The sequence below is a fragment of the Euleptes europaea genome, chromosome 1 (assembly GCF_029931775.1).
Source record: "Euleptes europaea isolate rEulEur1 chromosome 1, rEulEur1.hap1, whole genome shotgun sequence".
Lineage (NCBI taxonomy): Eukaryota > Metazoa > Chordata > Lepidosauria > Squamata > Sphaerodactylidae > Euleptes > Euleptes europaea.
In genome coordinates this window covers 13,064,553-13,083,243 of record NC_079312.1, presented here as the reverse complement: position 1 = coordinate 13,083,243, position 18,691 = coordinate 13,064,553, and the positions used below count along the sequence as shown (strand labels likewise).

The following is an 18,691-nucleotide window of genomic DNA, read 5'->3' as shown; positions in this document are numbered from 1 at the left end:
GCACGAGCGTTGGGAAGCCCAGTGGCAGCAATTCCTGAAAGTGGTTCAGTCTCCTCAGTCCGAACAGGGGGATGCTCGGTCGCCGGGCCTCGCACCGAGGGGCGATTCTCCAGGCGAGGGGGCCTCTGATATCGGGTGGCTGCTTTCTGGCGAGAAGGGGACGCAGCTCTTGCCCGGCATTGGTGGGGAAACCCAACAACCTGTTAACAACCATTTGGTCAAAGAGCAAGTAGATGGCCAAAATGTGAAGGAAGAGACCCTGGCCGAGGGGGACGCCAGCTGGGATTTGGAGCGCCGTTGCTTCCGCCAGTTCTGCTACCAGGAGGCCGAGGGGCCCCGGGAAGTTTGTGGAACGCTGCGGGAGCTTTGCCATCGGTGGCTGCGGCCTGAAGGAAAGACGAAGGAGCAGATCCTGGAGCTGGTGATCCTGGAGCAGTTCCTGAGCATCCTGCCCCCGGAGATGCGGAGCTGTGTCCGGGAAGGTCGCCCCGAGACTTGTTTCCAGGCGGTGACCCTGGCCGAAGATTTCCTGCTGAGGCGACAAAACGACGAGAGGCAGGAACAACAGGTGAGCAATTAAAATGTGGAATTTGCTGCCAAATGATCTAGTGATGGCCACAGGCATAGATGGCTTTAAAAGGGGATTAGACAGATTCATGGAGGACTGGTCTATCAGTGGTTACCAGGCATGGTGTCTAAAGAGAACCTCCAATATTCAGAGACAGTCAAACTGTGAAGTGCCAGAAGGCAACATCAGGGGAAGGCCTCACATGAACACATGGAAGATGCGTAGACTGAATCAGACCCTGAGTCCATCAAAGTCAGTAGTGTCTGCTCAGACCGGCAGCAGCTCTCCAGGGTCTCAGGCGGAGGTCTTTCACATCACCTACCTGCCTAGTCCGTTTAATTGGAGATGCCAGGGACTGAACCTGGGACCTTCTGCATGAAAAGCAGAGGCTCTACCGCTGAGCCACAGCCTTATCCTCTATTCCCTGTTATTGGACCTCTAGAGAGACTGGTTGGCCACTGTGTGAGACAGGATGCTGGAGTAGATGGACCACTGGTCTGATCCAGCAGGGCTCAGTATATGTCCTTATGCGAGAGTGTTTTGGTCACAACTTGGAACTTGAAAGGTGGTTTTAACAACCCTACAGGTTTGTCAGGGGAGCAGAGAGATAGTAATGGAAGAAGATATCTATTAGTCATGACAGCTCAGTGGATCCTCCCTGTTCAGAGGCAGTCTACCCCTGAATACCAGATGCCAGAAGGGAGGTAACGTCAGGGGAGGGATGTTGCTTCCATGCCCCGCTTATGGGCTCTCTGGAGGCTGCTGTGGGGCCACATAGATTCCGGATTAGATGGACTTTTGATCTGATTCAGCAGGGCTCTTCTGACATTCTTACAAATAAACTCAGGGTGCCCGTTTCTACAAGCAGCCTTGAAAATTAAGAATGGAACCTCAATGTTCAGGGGCAGGCTATCTCTAAACACTTGTTTGTTGCTTGGCACCAAGGCGCAGAGGAGGGCTTCTGCCCTGCTTGGAGGGTTTCCTGGAAGCATCTAGTGGGCAAATTTTGGAAATGGGATGCTGGGTTGGGCCTGATCCATTAAAGCGCTTACATTTTTACAGATATGCTGATTAAAGGGGTACCACAAAAGGGGCAGACTGTATCAAGCCTAAGCTGTTTAGGGCAGGAGACCCCAACCTCTTTTGAGTCTGTGGGCACCTTTGGAATTTTGAGAGGGGGTGGTGAGTGCCACTCCAGAATGGCTGCCACAGGAGGTAGACCCAAACCCAAAATGGCTGACAGGAGAGGCGGAGCCAAATGCGTTACTTCACACCTCACTTGGCAAAATAATTGCAGAAGGGAATAAAAATAAAGGAAGGGGATCCTGAGCCGGAGGGAGAAGGAGAAGGGAGAATAACAAAAACTAAAGCCTAAAGGGGGAATGGAACCACACGTTGCCTAAAGAAAGCCTGGGTTCTTACCAGTCCTCCTGATCCTGAGCCAGCGTGGTGTAGTGGTTAAGAGCGGTGGATTGGAGCGGTGGAGTCTGATCTGGACAACCGGGTTTGATTCCCCACTCCTCCACATGAGTGGAGGAGGCTATTCTGGTGAACTAGATTTGTTTCCCCACTCCTACACACGAAGCCAGCTGGGTGACCTTGGGCAAGTCTCACTCTCTCAGCCTCACCCACCTCACAGGGTGTCTGTTGTGGGGAGGAGAAGGGAAGGCGATTGTAAGCCGGTTTGATTCTGCCTTAAGTCGGTGTCTGGCAAACCGCGGCTCGCGGGCCGCATGTGGCTCTTTGGCCCCTTGAGTGCGGCTCTGGAAACCCAAACGTTTCTGAGGAGGAGGAAGAGGCGAGCGCGCCCCCCGCCAAAAGTCGACCACGAAACCTGTCCTCACCGCCCCATTTCGGGTTTATCCCCCCCCCACGAGAGGGGCGGTGTGTGAGGTAAAGCGCCCTCCTCCTCCTCCCCCCCTTTCCCTCCCCTCACAGCGCTGCCCGTTTTTGAACGCGGCGCTCGAGGGCCGGCGGCGCCAAGGCGGGCGGCGGCAGCCAATCAGCCGGCAGGATTTTTCGTGCTGGTTTTGGCTGGCGGAGAAGGCCGAGGCGCTGAGGACGGGCGGCAGGCCGGCCGTGGAGGGAAGGAAGGAAGGAGCCCAGGCGGCGAGGAGGAGGAGGGGGTCAGGGTAGGCCTTGGGGCTGGGGGGGGGGAAAGCCATGTTTGATTCATTCTCCGCCAGCTCCAGTGGGGAGGATGCTTTTATTTATTTATTTATTTTTGCTGCTTTCTGGTCCTGCAAAATTGGGGGGGAGCCCCCGTTTTCCCGCAAAAAAAGGGGGTGCAGGAAGAAACCGCGGCCCGGCATCGTCTCGTGTGCACGCCGTACCCATGAAGGGTGGGGGAGAGAGGCAGCCGGCCCTCGTCCTCGCCTTGGGACTCGACCATTTGGCTCTCAAAATAAATCTCAATCGTTGTACTGTTGATATTTGGCTCTGTTGACTAATGAGTTTGCCGACCACTTCCTTAAGTGGTAGAGAAAGTTGGCATATAAAAACCAATTCTTCTTCCTCTAGTGGCTGTGGCTGGTATTGCAGCCATGGAAAAACCATTTCTCTGAATGGGAGCAGCCAACGATGAGCTCTGCCTTCCAATGGCCTCACCTCATAGAATCATAGAGTTGGAAGGGACCACCAGGGTCATCTAGTCCAACCCCCCTGCACAATGCAGGGAATTCACAACTACCTCCCCCCCACACCCCCAGTGATGCTGCATTGTGCAGGGGGTAGGACTAGATGAACCTGGTGGTCCCTTCCAACTCTATGATTCTATGACCCCTACATGCCCAGAAGATTGCCAAGATGCCCTCCCTCTCATGATCTGCCTTAGGTCACAGAATCAGCGTTGCGGACAGATGGCCGTCTAGCCTCTGCTTACAAACCTCCAGGGAAGGAGAGCTTACCTCCTTTCTGAAAAGCTTGACAGGCCTCAGGGTGCCATGTAGGGGAACTCCAGGGCTTTGGTTATAACCGGCATCTTGAATTGTACTTGGTAAATACCACAGAGCCGACTGTTGTGCACTCTGGTTTAGTCCATCATATTCAATAACTCCTGAAGGTTCTGACCCATTTCTAAGTCTCTGGGTTAAGAATTTGGGGTGTGGGGCGGTCACAGGCTGAATCCCGGCCGTTCTTTCTTCCCCAAGTTCTGCTTCTTTCATGCGGAATGATTTCTCTGCTGCGGTTTCAGGTTCCATGGCCGTTGAAGGAGGAAGTGGCTGATTTCCCAGAGACGGAGGGGGCTCCATCAGATTCCTGCGAGTGGCCGCTCTTCCGAGAAATCAAGCAGGAGGAGGATGGGGGTATCACTACACTGGGTAAGGCTTTTTAGGGGGGACTAGGTGCTCTGAACTCCTGAATGGGAGGGGCTGTGGCTCAGTGGTAGAACATCTGCTTGGCCTTCAGAAGGTCCCAGGTTAGAATCATAGAAACATAAGAGTTGGAAGGGACCTCCGGGTTCGTCTAGTCCAGCCCCCTCCACAATGCAGGAGATTGACAACTACCTCCCCTCCATACCCCGTGACCCCAACTCACAAGAACATAAGAAAGGCCCTGCTGGATCAGACCAAGGACCATCAAGTCCAGCAGTCTGTTCACACAGTGGCCGACCAGGTGCCTCTAGGAAGCCCACAAACAAGACAATTGCAGCAGCATTGTCCTGCCTGTATTTTACATCTCCTAATATAATAGGCATGCGCCTCTGGTACTGAATAGGCATGCATCATGACTAGTATCCATTTTTACTAGTAGCCACGAATAGCCCTCTCCTCCGTGAACATGTCCACTCCCCTCTTAAAGCCTTCCAAGTTGGCAGCCATCCCCACATCCTGGGGCAGGGAGTTCCATGCCCAGAAGATGGCAAAAAAAACCTTCCAGGATCCATGGCCAATCTGGCCTGGAGGAAAATTGATTCCTGACCCCAAAGTGGCGATTGGCATTTCCCTGGGCATTCAATCCCCTGCATCTCCAGTTAAAAGGATCTGGCTGTAGGTGACGTGAAATACCTCTGCCTGAGACCCTGGAGATCCACTGTCAGCCTGAGTAGACAATACTGATCTTGATGGACCCAAGGGCCTGATTCAGTATAAGGCAGCTTCATGTGTTCAGTGCAGAGAAGATAAGTGCCACCGATGCAAAAACCAGACGTCCAGTTTAAAGACCATGTTTCTACTGAACTCTGCTCATAAAGATGAGGGGTTGGGACTGTCATATTTTTCTCCTGAATGGAGACATAGGGAGACAAAAGGAGGGGCCATGGCTCAGTGGTGGAGCATCTGCTTGGCATGCAGAAGGTCCCAGGTTCAATCCCCGGCATCTCCAGTTAAAGGGACTGGGCAAGTAGAAGAAGAAGAACAAAAAGAGTTGGTTTTTATATGCTGACTTTCTCTACCATTTAAGGGAGACTCAAACCCGCTTACAATCACCTTCCCTTCCCCTCCTCACAACAGACACCCTGTGAGGTGGGTGGGACTGAGAGAACATGACTTGCCCAAGGTCACCCAGCAGGCTTCATGTGGAGGAGTGGGGAAACAAATCCAGTTCACCAGATTAGCATCCGCCACTCACGTGGAGGAGTGGGGAATCAAACCCGGTTCTCCAGATCAGAGTCCACCACTCCAAACCACCACTCTTAACCACTACACCACGCTGGCTCTCATCATCTGGCTCACATCAACCACTACACCACGCTGGCTCACATCATCTAGGCGATGTGAATGACCTCTGCCTGAGACCCTGGAGAGCCGCTGCCGTTCTGAGTAGACAATGCTGACTTTGATGGACCCAGGGTCTGATTCAGTATAAGGCAGCTTCATGTGTTCATGTGTGTTCATATCAGAAACTGGATTTTCTAGTCAAAACAGAGTGGCTGTGAAATAAAATTATTTGTTAATTTAGTTCTCTTTTACCCCACACTCCTTCAGGGAGCTTAGGACCTCGTCAATGATTCTCTCCTCTTCTCCATTTTATCCATACAGCAACCCTGCAAGGTAGTTTAGGCTGAGAGGATGTGACTCGCCCAAAGCCACCCAATGAACGTCTATGGCCAAGCAGGGATTTGAATCTGGGTCTCCCAGATACTAGTCTGATACCCTAACCACAACGCCACACTGTCTCTCTTTGGTAATGCCATTCTCTCCTCATTCCCACAGATGATGAGAGGTCATTTTGGAAGGAGAGTAATCAACAAGAAAATTCTGCAGAACTTGAGCTTCACTGGATGCTGCCAGGGCGAACAGAACTTAACTTTTCCCACTATTCTGATCTGGGAGAAGCTTCTGAGAACCATCAAGAAATTCTCCCCAATAAAGACAAATGCATTTATTTTCAACAAAGTTTTGAACAGCTCCATGAAATTCCAGCAGTCCAGCAACGAATCCTCAAGGGCGAGACCTGCACAGAGTGTGGCAAATCCTTCCGATGCAAGGCAGAACTTACTGAGCATCGGCGTATGCATTCAGGAGAGAAACCGTACACGTGCTCGGAGTGTGGTAAAAGCTTCTGCCGAAGAAATGTTCTTGTCGCTCATCAGAGAATCCACACTGGAGAGAAACCCTTTAACTGCCTAGACTGTGGGAAAAGCTTCAATCAGCGATCACATCTCACAGCGCACGAACGGACCCACACTCAAGAGAAACCGTTTGCGTGTCCCGACTGTGGGCAGAGTTTTAGCAGAAGGACTGGGCTCGTGGCTCATCAGAGGATCCACACAGGGGAAAAGCCCTACAACTGCCTTGACTGTGGGAAAAGCTTTCGTCAGAGGTTCGACTTGATTCGGCACCAGAGAATCCACACAGGTGAGAAGCCACATGAATGCCCTGACTGCTCGAAAAGCTTCCGGAACAAGTCGGCTTTCCTCGTCCACCGGAGGATCCACACGGAGGAGAAGCCGTACTCATGCTCGGGCTGTGGGAAGAGCTTCCGGCATCGCACTAACCTCCTTGCGCACGAAAGGATCCACACAGGGGAGAAGCCGTACAAGTGCACTGAATGCGAGAAGAGCTTTGGCGATGGGTCTTCCTTGATGAAGCACAAGCGAGCTCACACAGGAGAGAAACCATACAAATGCTTGGAGTGCGGGAAAAGCTTCTCTCAAAACGCCGGTCTGCTCCAGCACGAGAAGATCCACACCGGGGAGAAGCCCTTTGAATGCTCTGACTGTCCGAAAAGCTTCCGAGACAAATCAGCATTCATCGTTCACCGACGGACCCACACACATGAAAAACCGTACCACTGTTCGGGTTGTGACAAAAGCTTCAGCCATCGTTCTAATCTTCTGAAACACGAGCGGATCCACACGGGGGAGAAGCCATACAAGTGTTTAGAGTGTGGGAAGAGCTTTACCCAGAAGCCAAACCTCCTTGTGCACGAGAGAACACATTCAAAAGAGAAAGTGTTAAATTGATCTCTGGGACTGTGGGGGGTTATTGGCCGTGTATCTATGACATCCCTCAAGGAAAGTAATTGTATAAAGCTGCATACTCAGAACATTTATGAAGAAGATGACTGACACAATGAAAAGCATTAGAGGGGGAAAGTGGTCTGTCTTTGTGTGTTTTGTTCCACTGTGGGAGATAGAAAGGGGGAGGAGGGACAGGGAGGAGTGTATGCATCTCTCAAAAAAGGGTACAAAGATATTAAAAAGCAATTTCATCAGCTTCTCCTGTGCTTTTTCGTCACCTACTTATAATTCTTACAATAGGCATCTTATTTTCAAGTGTTCAAAGCACAACAGCCCTAGGAGGTAGGTCAACATTATCAACCCTCTAGTGCAGATAGTGCAGACTGAGGCTGAGAAAAGAACGGAGTAAAATTTCAAACCAGGGGTTGCCTGATTCATGAAGAAGACCTTGGAACGTCCTTGTATTTTGTTTATTTATTAAATTTAAAACAATCCAGGACTACAGCCAGGTTTTTTTTAACCAAAGGAAAACTAAGAATTAGCAGTAGAAAAGAGTAGGAGTCCAGTAGCACCTTAAATACTAACAAAATTTCTGGCAGGGTAGGAGTTTTTGTGAGCCACAGCTCACTTCCTCAGACCTCAACACCCTGCCAGAAACTTTGTTAGTCTTTAAGGTGCTACTGGACTCCTACACTTTTCTACTGCTAGTGACAGACTAACATGGCTACCCATTGCGATCTAAGTTAGAAATCGCATTGTTGAAAAGCATTTGTAGACTGTGTGGAATTAGAGATCAGAAACTAGCCATCTCTCTCTGCTTTTTGTTTGTGGTGTTCCCTAGGAAGCTATCAGAGGGAGGAACAAACTTTTCCGTTGTAGGTCTACAATAAATACACCACACTGATAGTCCCATGGCCCTTCCTCCATTGTTTCATTGTGGCATTCTGATCCTCGTGCTCCTTTTTGCATAAGGTTGCCAACTCCCAGTTGGTAAATGCCTGGAGATGTGGGGGTAGAGTCGGGAGGGGAGGGTTTGGGGAGGAGAGGGACCTCAGCAGGGTATAATGCCATAGAGATCCCCCTTCAAAGCCGCCATTTTCTCCCAGGAAACTGATCTCTGTAGTCTGGAGATAAGTTACAACTCTGAGTCCAATTGCCAAAGCGGCCCTTTTCTCCAGGGGAACTGATTTCTATCGGCTGGAGATGGGTTATAATAGCGGGAGATCTCCAGCCACCACCTGGAGGTTATGAAACAATAATATATTGTGCTGTTAAGTAGCTAGGCTGAAGAAAACAGCACAGTGGCCATAAAGTCTTAACAAGTGCAGAATTATATAGATGTAATTAACAACAATAACAAAGTAACAAATATAGCAAACATCAATGAGTGAAGCAATGCTGATAACTGCTATAAAAGACCATGCCTAAGAGCAAGACATGATACATGTTACATAAGAATATAAGAAAGGCCCTGCTGGATCATACCAAGACCCATCAAGTCCAGCAGTCTGTTCACACAGTGGCCAACCAGGTGCCTCTAGGACAGGGGTGGGGAACCTCAGGCCCGGGGGCCGTATAAGGCCCGCGTAATCATTTGGTCTGGCCCTTCATGGGTCCTGGCAGATCTCTAGCTCAGAAGGATGCTGCCCTGCCTGAATCTCTTGGGCCCAGCTGGGGACAGCAGAGCTCAAAAGCGAGTCACTCTATGTGGCAGACACTCGGAGCCGTCTCCGCTCGTGCCTCTTGGCTAAATGTTTGACCAAATATAGCAGGCTAATTTTTAAGTTGATAATTTTGTATGGCCTGCGAATGATGTTATAAATATCCAAATGGCCCTTGGCAGAAAAAAGGTTCCCCACCCCTGCTCTAGGAAGCCACAAACAAGACAACTGCAGCAGCACAATCCTGCCTGTGTTCCACCGCACCCAAAATAATAGGCATGCTCCTCTGATACTAGAGAGAATAGTTATGCAGTATGACTAGTATCCATTCTAACTAATAGCCATGAATACCCGTCTCCTCCGTGAATATGTCCACTCCCCTCTTAAAGTCCTCCAAGCCGGCAGTCATCACCACATCCTGGGGCAGGGAGTTCCACAATTTAACTATGCGATAGTTAACTATGCGATAGTTAACATGATAGAACTATGTTCTATCATGCCTTGCTCTTAGACATGGACTTTATGTTATATAGCAGTTATCAGCATTGCTTCACTCATTGATGTTTGCTATATTTGTTACTTTCTTATTGTTGTTAATTACATCTATATAGTTCTGTACTTGTTAGACTTTATCTTTGACCACCTGGAGGTTGGCAACCCAAGCACAGTTCGTTTTGCTGTGGTGGCAGCTGCTGCCAAAGCAACATTTAAAAAAATCTGCACATTCAATCAAATCTCCAATAGTTAATCGGAAGCCTTGCTGGGCAAAAGCCCTACCTGGCCCCACCCACTTCCTAAAAACACTTGGAAACCAGAAAAGGTGTTGGCGACCACCATGGCATTCACAGGCACCATGTTGGGGACCTCCACTCTATGACATTATATACCTCATTGAATTCCCCCTTCCCTAACCCCTCTGTCCCCAGGCTCCACCTGCAAATCTCCAGGAAATTCTCAGCCTGGAGCTGGCAACCATAGTTGCCAACCTTGTAGAGTTGCCAGCTTCAGGTTGGGAAATACCTGGAGATTTTGGGTGTGGAGCCTGAGGAGGGTCGGGTTTGGAGAAGGGAGGGCCTTCAAAGCCATAGAGTCCAATTGCCAAAGCGGCCATTTTCCCCAGGGGAACTGATCACTATCAGCAGGAGATCTCCAGCCACCATCTGGAGGTTAATAAAACAAGCAACCTGTGCCGTAATAGGATACCGTAGGAAATAGCACAAAGGCTCAATATAAATCACAGTACAAAAACAGACATATGCCGTGTGTTAAGAAAAAAAAATCAGTATTTACTGGCCATTGACTTCATGCCTAGAAATAAACCAAATGCAAAGTCCAGAAAAACACCTGCACACAATATAACAACAAGATTACAGAATGTAGAATTGCAATTCATTAACAGCACAATTGTTCATAAGCACAAAGCCTCAAAGCAAGTTGTGAAAGCATCCGAACGTGGTCTACAGAGGCATAACTGTCGGGTGCCAGGAAGACCTTGGGGAATTCAAGGTGAAAGGAATAAACAAAGAGGACGCAAGACCAGTCGTATTGCGTTTCACGAAAGCTTCATCAGCTCCTTCGGAACATTTTTCAAGCATTCAAGGGCGTTAAATGCTGCTGGTGATTGAACTGACCCTAAAAGCTAAAATGACTAAACTGAGGCTACCGTATTTTGGTCACGTCATGAGACGACAAGGGTCACTGGAAAAGACAGTCATGCTAGGAAAAGTTGAGGGCAGCAGGAAAAGAGGAAGACCCAACAAGAGATGGATGGACTCAATAAAGGGAGCCACAGCCTTCAATTTGCAAGATCTGAGCAAGGCTGTCAAAGACGGGACATTTTGGAGGACTTTCATTCATAGGGTCGCCATGAGTCGGAAGCGACTTGACGGCACTTAACACACACACAATTGCTTTATGGCCAATTGCGTCTTGAAACTCCCCCAAAAAACAGGGAGTGAGAGTGTGCGCAATCTTTCTCTCCAGCGGTAGTCATGTAGTGTTTTCCTGCCTTATTGTATTAATATTCAATCACAATAAAACAGTTGGAAGCTGAAGATTCAAAAGCAGATTGTTTTATTGGCCAATATACAAGTGCTGGTGAAAATTGCCTAAAGCGTAGAGCAATTTCCACACACATCAAAGGATTGCAAGCATGGATATAGACTTTGATGATGGGTGGTTACAGAAGCGAAATACACACGTCAGACTGACCTGTCCAATAAACCTTTTGGACGTATAAGCAATTATTTGCATATCCAATAGAAAATGCTCTTCAAGGCGTTGCCTAATGGTTAATGAGGAGGCACAGCTTCACATTCCAGAATGACATGTCTTGTCTTCAATCAAAGCTCCAGGCTTAATTAAGGAACCTGCCTGTACCAAGAGGGAATGACCTCACCTAGTCAGCTGCCTGCAAACTGCTTGCTGGGTCACTGTGACCCAGGCTTCTCAGCAATGAATATAGCTTGACCAAAGTACATGTTACCCATAATGCAAAGTGATTCTAGACTTGTACATAAGAATATATATATATGTATGTGTGTTATGCTATGTGAATATGCATATATGTGACAGCATATATGTTTTCTGTATAAACTAAGTTAATTAGGGCACTACAGTCAGAGATCAGTTCCCCTGGATGAAATAGCCACTCTAGAGGGTGGATTCTATGCGGGGGGGGGGGGGGGAACCCCTACACACACACTCTTTCCCCTCAAAATGCTGCCTTTCCCATGCACACTCTCCACCCCCCAAATCTCCAGGAATTTCCCAGACTGGAGCTGGCAACCCTAACTCTAAGGTTCAGGATAATAAAAGAGCAAGTTCATAGCTTCAGGACTGCAATTTCAAGGAGAGGGAAACTATGGACGTATATGAGGATGGCCAAATTAACAGAATTCCTACATGGAAAAGATATGGAAGAATTCAAAAAAACTTGGGCAAAGGCCGTCACAGATTGGGACAAACTGGCAAAAATGGATTTTACTATTTTAGTTAGTGAGTTATAGAAACACGTTTATTTACTTTTATATTATTATTATTAACAACTTTTAAAACTGTTTAGACACTTCTGCGGAAGTCAGGTGAAGGGTCACTTTTTAAGGTGCGTGGAGGGTCCAAAGGGTATTTTGGCTTTGTTGAACTTTATAACTTTATATTATTATAATTGATACTCTTTTGTATTTTCTTTGTATTTTCTTTGTATTTATTTTTGTTATTATTGTATTTGTTTGTTTTATATTATTATAGATTATATTTGTTTGTTTTCTATCTATCTATCTATCTATCTATCTATCTATCTATCTATCTATCTATCTATCTATCTATCTATCTATCTATCTATCTATCTATCTCTATAGAGATAGAGATAGATATAGATATATATAAAGGACTGCAATTTCATGTATATTTTCCCCATTTGTTAAATGCAAATAGGTGCAACGTTTATCATGAGCCGGTGGAACTACCGGCTTCTCGACCAGCCTCTCTCTCTCTCTCTCTCTCTCTCTCTCCCAAGACACCAGCCCACTCCCAGGAATTCTGGGAATTGTAGTTCTGGAGGAGATACAGCCGTCAAGCTTTGAAAACCCCCTTGCTGGTGGTCCTTCGTGCGGAAAGACTCCCCCCCCCATCTCCTTCTCTCCTGCTTTCTCCGCCCGCTCGCGTCCTCCCAAGGAACTCTGGGAATTGTAGTTCTTGAGGGCTCATAGAAAGCCTCTCCCGGGGAATTCTGCCTTGCAGGCTGAAGCCCCCCCACCCCCCCTCCTTCTGCCTCCTTTGTTTCTCCCAGCGGCTGGACGAGGTGATAATCACAGCAATACTAACGAGGCACCCCCGAATGGCTGGGATCCCTCTCCCAAAGGCAGGGGAGGGCAGGGGAATCCAAGCGGTGCGCCTGGAAGGCTGGGCGATCCATCGGGGCATCCCACGGAGAAGCTGCACGCCTCGATTCCCAGCAAGACCTGAATGGGCATTGAGGAGGGGGGGATCAGAGGGTCAGCTTGGGTAAGAGAAATGTAATAATGTAATGTAATAATGTAATAAGAAGGTAATTAATGCAAAGAATGTAATCAATCAAAGAATGAAATCAATATATTTTGAAATATTGTCGAAGGCTTTCACGGTCAGAGTTCATTGGTTCTTGTAGGTTATCCGGGCTGTGTAACCGCGGTCTTGGAATTTTCTTTCCTGACGTTTCGCCAGCAACTGTGGCAGGCATCCTCAGAAGAGTCACACTGAAGGACAGTGTCTCTCCAGTGTCTCTCTTCAGTGTTACTCCTCTGAAGATGCCTGCCACAGTTGCTGGCGAAACGTCAGGAAAGAAAATTCCAAGACCACGGTTACACAGCCCGGATAACCTACAAGAACCAATATATTTTGAGTTTTTCATATCTATCTATCTATCTATCTATCTATCTATCTATCTATCTTATTATGTAGTTTTGTATATTGCTATACTTTTTGTTTGTGTTGTTTTGTTTGAAAATATAATAAAAAATTTATATATATTATATATAAAAAATTTTATATATATATATATATACACACACACACATATATATATATATACATACACACACACACATATATATACTTTGTTTACACACACACACACACACACACACACACACACACACACACACATATATATATATGGTGTCGGGGGGGCTTCAAAGCGATTGGGGATGGTTTGGAGATAGGGTTGCCAACCTCTAGGTACTCTAGGTTGAAGCCCATAGCGAAACAAGGTTGGAGATAGGGTTGCCAACCTGTAGGTACTAGGTACTCTAGGTTGAAGCCCATAGCGAAACGAGGTTGGAGATAGGGTTGCCAACCCTCTAGGTACTAGGTACTCTAGGTTGAAGCCCATAGCGAAATGAGGTTGGAGATAGGGTTGCCAACCCTCTAGGTACTAGGTACTCTAGGTTGAAGCCCATAGCGAAACGAGGTTGGAGATAGGGTTGCCAACCCTCTAGGTACTAGAGGTTGAAGCCCATAGTGAAACGTGGTCACATGGAGATCTCCTGCTATTACAACTGATCTCCAGCTGATAGAGATCAGTCCACCTGGAGAAAATGGCTGCTTTGGCAATTGGACTCTATGGCAATGAAGTCTCTCCCCTCCCCAAACTCTGCCCACCTCAGCCTCTGCCCCCCAAAATCTCCAGGTATTTTCCAACCCGGAGCTGGCGACTCTAGTTTATATACCCCGGTTTTCTCTACCTTTAAGGAGTCTTAAGTCCGGCTTACCTTCCTCTCCCCACTTAAAAGCTCATATGGGCCTTAACTGTTGTGAATAGGCTGGGACTAGGGTAGTGCCCCAAGAAACAGAAGAGCTAAGTCCCCCACTAGACACCATGATGAAGCCAGTAACATTTATTGGAACATGGCACAGGTTCCTGGGAGAGGCAGCCCAATTTTTTTCCTACACAAAGTCACATTAAGTCTTATGGGGGTGAAATAAAGGCTTTTAACCTAGTGTGAGCTAACTGTCTTCAGTGGGGGTGCATCCGTATCTTTATCTGAGGTAAGGAGAGGATTGCCAGCTTTCCTGGAGAAAGATATTTGGTCCCTTTCATCATCATCATCATCAAATATTTATTTATTTATTTCATTTATACCCTGCCTTTCTCCCAGTGGGGTGCAAAGCAACTTAATATAGTTCTCTCCATTTTATCATCCCAACAAGGGGAGGGGGGCTGTGGCTCAGTGGTAGAGCATCTGCTTGGCATGCAGAATTTCCCAGGTTCAATCCCCGGCATCTCCAGTTAAAGGGACTAAGCAAGTAGGTGATGTGAAAGTCCTCAGCCTGAGACCCTGGACAGCCGCTGCCGGTCTGAGTAGACAATACTGACTGATGGACCAAGGGGCTGATTCACTAGAAGGCAGCTTCATGTGTTCGTATCAAGTTTAATCCCCAACGCTTTCAATGAAACTCCCTCTACCCTGGGGAACCACCAAAAGTACTGGGCTCGGTGAACCAACGGTCTGACTTGATATAAGGAAACTTCAGACTACCCTGCCTGATTCAGCATTATTGTCTTCTCCCCTTCAGGATGATGTGCCCCCGCCCTCCTTTCTAGAATAAAAATTTGCACTCTGCAAGCACAGTCTTTCACAAAGCCATTGAGTTGGTGGCAGTCTGGCCAACAGCGGCTAACCTTGGCCTGAGAAGGAAAATAGTACAAACAATGGATACAAGGGAGAATAAAGGTACTAAAAATATCAAATCTGCAAAAGCCCACAGTAGTACCCCTTATCAAAAATTACAATGAATCCAATTGTAAGTTTATATCTTTTCAATTAAGCATACAGCATACAGGTTGTCAATTAAACATGTAAAGTACATAATGAACATATGCTTAATGAAAGTTAAACAAATGCAAGTTGTAGGTTAGTCACACAAATTAAAGTAATAATATTTCTAAATACAATTAGGTTGTAATTCCACAGGTAATGTACAATAGTGATTTCACAGATAATGTGCAGACAAGTTCCCAGGTATATGCTTGTTTCGTAGAAAACTTCTTCAGTTAGTATTCTAAACTCGTTTCATGAAATAATTTCTTCAGTTAATATTCTTTGTTCCTTATTAAGCGCTTATCAAATACAGACGTATTCATATAGGTCCGTCATAACGTTGCTATCTGACATGATTTCCTTAATTTAGCCATCTCTCACATCGTCTCTTCCTTCTCAGCATAGGAAAGATGGCAGCACGGCAGAAGGATGCATCCAATTTTGGATCTTGTTTGGCGGCTGCGCTGGAGCCAGGAGTGAAGATGGAGGAACGGGACCTAACTGACCGGGAACAAAGAAAGGATGCAGACAAAGGGCCTCCCATCAGCCAGGCCGGTAGTATGAAGGAAGTCTTGGAAGGGGTTGCCCCCGATGATGTGAAACAGGAATCGGAGATAGCGCTCCATGAGCGTTGGGAGGCGCAGTGGCAGCAGTTTCTGAAAACAGTCCAGTCTCCACAGCCAGGCCTCTCAAAGAGGGGTGTTTCTCCGAACGAGGGCCTCTTTGATACCGGGACTCAGCCTCCCAGAGAGAGGGTGGCCCAGCTCCTTAGCAGAGAGGCCCAGCCCACCGGTAGAAACCTGTCATCCAAAACCAATACAGGGTATAAAACCCTGAAGGAAGAAAACCCGGATGCAGAGACCAGCCGCCAGCACTTCCGGCAGTTCAGCTACCGGGAGGCTGCTGGTCCCCAAGAGGTTTGCAGCCGACTCCGGGAACTTTGCTATTCTTGGCTGAGGCCTGGGAGACGCACCAAGGAGCAGATCTTGGAGCTGCTGATCCTGGAGCAGTTCCTGACCGTCTTGCCCCCGGAGATCCAGAACGGGGTCAGAAAGGGGCGCCCGGAATCTTGTGGGCAAGCCGTGTCCCTGGCGGAGGATTTTCTGCAGCAGCGGAGACAGGAGGAGGAGAACTGGCGAGAGCGGGTGAGAGCATTTCATGCCATCCCTAGGCTAATCTAGGCTAATCCATCTAGTGTAGCATCCTGTCTCACACAGTGGTAGGGTTGTTTGGGGGCGGAGCCTAAGGAGGGCGGGGTTTGGGGAGGGGAGGGGCTTCAATGCCATCGAGTCCAATGGCCAAAGCGGCCATTTTCTCCAGGGGAACTGATCTCTATTGGCTGGAGATCAGTTGTAATAGCGGGAGATCTCCAGCTGCTACCTGGAGCTACACAGTGGCCAACCAGCCCCTCTGGAGGTCAAACAATAGCATATAGAGGCCAATGCCTTCCCTTGATGATGCGTTCTGTAACTGGTATTCAGAGGTTGACTGCCTCTGAATGTGGAGGTTCCCTTTAGTCACCACGTCTAGTAGCCTTTGATTGACTTGTCCTCCATGTTTGTTACTAGTGGCATAAGATGCCTACCTCTTTCTGGGGATGTGGAGACGGGTTGGGGCTTGTGGGTGTATTTAAGGACCTCTCTAACACTCACACGTGGCATGTGAGCACTGTCCAAATGTTTTTAATCAATCTGTCTAGTTGATGAAGCTGTTCAAAACAGGGAGAGATAAGCAATTGCTTTGCAAATACCTGAAGATCATGCTTTTTTCAGGTGCCAAGGATATCCGAGAAAGCACCTGCTGCTTCTCCAGAGGCTGAGAAGACGGCATCTGATGCCTGGCAGACGCTGGTCTTCAGAGAGGTCAAAGAGGAGGGTGAGGAAGATGCTAGCTCTGTGGGTAAGAAAGCCTGGCGCTGCATTTCTTACAAATCCCTCTTTATGTAAGAACATAAGAAAAGCCATGTTGGATCAGACCAAGGCCCATCAAGTCCAGCAGTGTGTTCACACAGTGGCCAACCAGGTGCCTCTAGAAAGCCCCCAAACAAGACGACGGCAGCAGCATTATCCTGCCAATGTTCCAAAGCACCTAATATATTAGGCATGCTCCTCTGATCCTGGATCCTGGAGAGAATAGGTATAGGGGCACACTTCCTCCAATAGGTTTTCTGCAGACTTGGGAACCCCTGGGTCTGCAGAAAAATCTGATTTTTTTTTTTAAAGGAGGGCTTAACTCCCCCTATTTTTAAAAAAGTGTTCATTTTCTTTATGTAAACTGATCTCTGTTGCCCGGAGATCAATTGTAATAGCGGGAGATCTCCAGCCACCACCTGGAGGCTGGCAACCCTAGGTGGAAGCAATCACAAAATGGCCACCACAAGAGTCGGAGCCGCACAAGCACAGAAAGGAATTCCAAATACAGGGGACAAGAAGAGTAATTAAAAAAAAAATTCTGGGAAAGAGGAGTGAGTGAGAGAGTAAAACCAACACTGTGGTGAAAAGAACATCCTGCATTGAGCAGGGGGTTGGACTAGATGGCCTGTATGGCCCCTTCCAACTCTATGATTCTATGATTCTTTTAAATCTACACAACCAATCAGATCAGAAGCCCTGCTGGGCAGGAGCCCCATCCACTTTCTAAAACTTGGTGGGTGCCAGGTGGTGGGTGCCGGAATAAGTGTTGGCAGGCACCATCGTGCCCATGGGAGCCATGTTGGGGGGGCCCTGTCCTGAATCTTGTTTATCCAAGATCTATGTGATTAACATTCTTGCAGCAGAAAAGAATCTAATACCATACATCTATGAATTTTAGGAATATGTCCTCATAAAAGGCCCAACAAAAAACATATTGAGGCTTTTGGGATTTCATACCCTGTTATTCAAGTAATTTATTCAAGTGTCTTTTCCCCCAAAATTGTTTAACTACTGGGCACTGCCAAAATGCCAAGCTTTAATTTCTATCTCTGACCTGGTTCCCTTTTCATCTTGTCCCAGGAAATCACTCATTTAAGGATTTCTCTTCTTCTTCAAGCAGGTGATGTGAGTTCTTGTGAGAAGGAGAAAAACCAGTTAGAAAACTGTGAGGGACTTCAAGCCTGCGAGATGCTACCAGCAAGAGCCGGTCTGAACCGTTCCCAGGGTTCCAGTCAGGGAGAAAGTTCTGAGAACTGGCAGGAAAAGTCCCTAGCTAAGGACAGAGCATTCCCCATTGGTTATCCTCAGATCTACGAGCATCTCCTTCAAAGACCAGTGGAGCAAACAACCCTCAAGAGCGGGAGAGAAAAGGTCTGCCTCGAATGCGGGAAGTCTTTTCGGTGGCAAGCAGAGCTGGTCGCGCATGAAAGGACACACACAGGCGAGAAGCCGTACGAGTGCTTAGACTGCGGCCGGAGCTTCAGTTACAAATCTCGCCTGATCGCGCACAAAAAAATGCACACAGGGGAGAAGCCGTACAAATGCCCGGACTGTGGGAAAAGCTTCAGCCGGCAGCCGCACCTGATTGCGCACGAGCGGGTCCACACGGGGGAAAAACCCTACGTGTGCGCCGAATGTGGCAGGAGCTTCAGCGACAGGTCAAACTTAAACACTCACAAAAGGACCCACACGGGGGAAAAGCCGTACCGGTGCTCACATTGCGGGAAAAGCTTCAGCCAGAGCTCGACCTGCATGAAACACGAGCGAATCCACACTGGAGAGAAGCCGTACAAATGCGCCAATTGCGGGAAGAGCTTTTGCCAGCGGTCGCAGCTGATCAACCATGA

The 18,691-nt window shown here is 47.9% G+C and overlaps 1 long non-coding RNA gene across 1 annotated transcript; it reads left to right on the top strand.

The window, feature by feature from the left end:
• Nucleotides 1-16,010: 16,010 nt before the first annotated feature.
• On the top strand, nucleotides 16,011-18,050 carry LOC130490624 (uncharacterized). The gene is made up of 3 exons (XR_008933841.1): nucleotides 16,011-16,076; nucleotides 16,704-16,830; nucleotides 17,962-18,050. It is a non-coding gene; the product is annotated as an uncharacterized LOC130490624 (long non-coding RNA).
• The last annotated feature ends 641 nt before the right edge of the window (nucleotides 18,051-18,691 follow it).